Raw genomic sequence first — 3,287 nt, forward strand, 5'->3', positions numbered from 1 at the left:
TGACGTCATCGCATATCATCAGGGTGATCTGGTGACGTCATCGCACTTTATCCTAGTGATATGGTGCCGTTTTGGAAGGTCTCCAGAGTGACGTATAACGCTATCGCATATCAATAGGTTGACATAATGCCGGCAGGCAGATATAGTGACGTCATGAAAGGCCGGTATACTGACAAAGTGATGTCAGTTTAGGCTGGTGTACTGACATAGTGACGTCAGCTTAATTACGCTGGTTTACAGACATAGTGATGTCATTGTAAGCCAGCAGACGAAGAGTGAGGCCCGACGCTTGTCATTAGTATGACATCATCCTGACATCATCCATGCGTCCTCCGTACTGCATTCGTCCGTCAGTGTACTGACGTCGGCTAACATACCATTAGTTACCCACGCACTAAGTTCTTGTATGAGCGTGCGTGCGTGCGCAAATTCGTTCGTGCGCAAGTTCGTTCGTACGTGCGTGTGTATGTGTGTGTGTGCGTGTGTGTGCGTGCGCAAGTTCGTTCCTTTGCGTGTGTGTGAGCGTGTGTCCGTGTGTTTGTATTTTATAAGTACGTGTCTGTCGATTTTAAAATAAATTTGATACTTATTAATGACCCAGTGGTGGTGTTTATGGTGTTATTACAGCGCGTTTGCGTCCATCGTTACCTGTTCTCGATTAACATATAAACGAGAGCTAATAATAACTATTATTAGGTATTATCAGCTCTTGATATAATGTACGGCTGTATAAGCCATGTGTGATTCCCTCCCCCGTGAGATGCTCCGGTCTTTTTGCTTTATTGCAATCCATTCACCATATCACACCCACCCTTCCCACCTTTGCTTTTCTCTCAATCTCTTGCTCGCTTTCCACTCCCCTCCCGCGCGCTTTCTCTGTATACATCTCTATCTCTGCTGTCTCTTTCACATATCTCTCGCACTCATTCTTCTCGCTCTCTCTTTGAAATGGCTAGCTATATTCTCTGTACGCATATATAGGCTAGCTCCACACGCGCACGCACGCACGTATACACACGCACACGCGCGAACGCGCGCCAGAACAGTGATGAAACTTTATTCCAACTTGCTCTTCATCACTGCTTCGTTATTAGATTCATTCGCAAAAGAAATACGCAACTTTTATTTCTTATAGACATGACATCAGTCTGGCAAGGAACGGCCAGCCGATATTTCGCGTCGCTAGGTGGCGACACATTCCCGCATTCTCACGTGATTCGTGACGTATCGTCATCAGCGGATATCGCGCCGTCACAGGTGAAGACGTACACGTCGCTCGACGCTATCACTCCACGTGCCGACAACACGCCAGGTAAAGCCCCTCAGTGGTCCAGTGAGTTTTTAATAGATTTTTTCGATAAAATAAGTAAAATATTCCTTGGTCATGTTTTATAATAATATTAGGTATTAATGATCCCGCGTTAATGTCATGATGATATCGCCGTAGATAGATTCCTGACGTCGCTGTCGCGGGCAGCGCTGTTTATCTAACGTGAATCGTTTCGTTTTCGAGCTATAGGTGCCGCCCCGTTACAACATCCGCCATGTCTGTACTGCTGCACTCCTGGCCAGTGCCACCCGGCGGTGACACAGATGCCGTCCTGTGCCGCGTGGGGCAGCACGATCGCTGCTCCTCCGCAGCCGGTCGACATGCCGACCGTCTACGATCCTATCAGGAAGGAGGAACAACCTCTGGTTCCGGAACTCCGTCACTGCGGGCTTCTGCCATCTCCGCCGTTAAAGGCGCCACAGGACATGTCACGAGTGCACACGAATCAACTTGTCACTCTGGTGAAATCAGGTATCTCATCGATATCTACTGAATCAATATATATATATATATATATATATATATATATTGCCTACATGTTACTGCCACGATTGTCTCTAGCTGTCTGCACACGTATCTGTCTGTCCGTCTGCCTTTGCCGGCCTTCAGCGTGAACATCACGAGAGCTGTTTAGATGCACCAGCAAAGTTTTGTATAATATTTGGGATAATATTAGCATACCATTGTAAAATGTCAATACTTCGTGTCTTTTATCATTATGTTGTTTATATTTATGGCAATATAATTGTATTATATACATAGGGCTTAGATGTATTTGCTATATAATAAATTGCCGTGTCATTTTCCGCTACGTTTACGCTAAGACAAGAGACGCCGGCAGAGATTGTAAATGGATACGAACTTTGAAATAGCTTGACGTCATCCAAATTTCACGTTCTCTTTCAATAATAATTTTACTATTCCTACTCAAAGGCAGACATGACCCTAAATCAACATTAATTATAATGCATTAATCCCTCCAAACTTGGCGTCAACGCAAAACAAGCCGTGGTTATAACTAGCATAGTTGCTCCCCACGTCAGCTAGTTCGTGCATACATTTCCCAGCATCTGACAAGGAAGGTCTGCGGTGTGCTATTAAAAATGTATAAATCTGGCCATTCTTCCAAACTTGGCGTCAACGCAAAACAAGCGCCGTGGTATAACTAGCATAGTTGCCCCACGCAGCTAGTTCGTGCATTACATTTGTCCAGCATCTGACAAGGAAGGTCTGCGTTTGCTATTAAAAATGTAAATAAATCTGGCATTCTATTCAGGGAGTGGAAATAATTAGTACGTTTTGGCCTGCAGTTAAGAGTAAATCGTAATGATTGTGGTTAAGAAGGTATGCATGAATTGTGGAGCCGAGGTGAGGTGCAAAACACATGCTCGAATTCCACTATAAGGAAATCGCGTCCATGCATCGTATACAGGCAATACATATTGTTTTGGAGACGAATCCACACATCTTCTACAGACCATACCATCGCATTCTATAAAGGGACAATCTATCTGTACGTTATAAGAAACTGTCGCAAAAATCATAAGTGACCTAGCCTTTCTTACAGAAGATCAGCATACATCTGATATAGTAGAACCATTTATAAATCTTATGTAGAAAACCACTCATACACCAGATTTAGGCGACCGTCGACATCCGCATAGTATCAGAGACATCGCATCATCCAGAGGAGACTATGTGTATAGGAGACTATATGTATAGAAGGACTATATGTATATGAAGAATATATGTATAGGAGACTATTCTATCCAGACATCTTGTCGCTGATCCATTGCGTAGGAAAACTCGTGTAAGCAATTAGCCGAGTGTTCGCTTAATGAAAGACTTCATATCCTCTCTGCCTCCAATGTTATGAAAAATAAATCGTAATCATAAAGTCGAATTTCAACTCAATGAATATCAATTATAAAATGATGTTTTGCAGTTGTTGGGTTTT

General features: G+C 43.4%; 1 protein-coding gene across 1 annotated transcript in view; it reads left to right on the forward strand.

Moving 5' to 3' along the window:
• The window catches only part of LOC106813143 (trans-acting T-cell-specific transcription factor GATA-3-like), a 2,624-nt gene extending 2,036 nt beyond the window's left edge, over nt 1–588 (forward strand). Inside the window, exon 4 of the mRNA XM_014817203.1 lies at nt 1–588. This exon is cut by the window's left edge and continues 125 nt beyond it. The gene's annotated coding sequence lies outside the window, so the exon portion shown is untranslated.
• The last annotated feature ends 2,699 nt before the right edge of the window (nt 589–3,287 follow it).

This window comes from Priapulus caudatus, unplaced genomic scaffold (genome assembly GCF_000485595.1).
Source record: "Priapulus caudatus unplaced genomic scaffold, Priapulus_caudatus-5.0.1 Scaffold730, whole genome shotgun sequence".
In the NCBI taxonomy this organism is placed as follows: Eukaryota; Metazoa; Priapulida; class Priapulimorpha; order Priapulimorphida; family Priapulidae; genus Priapulus; species Priapulus caudatus.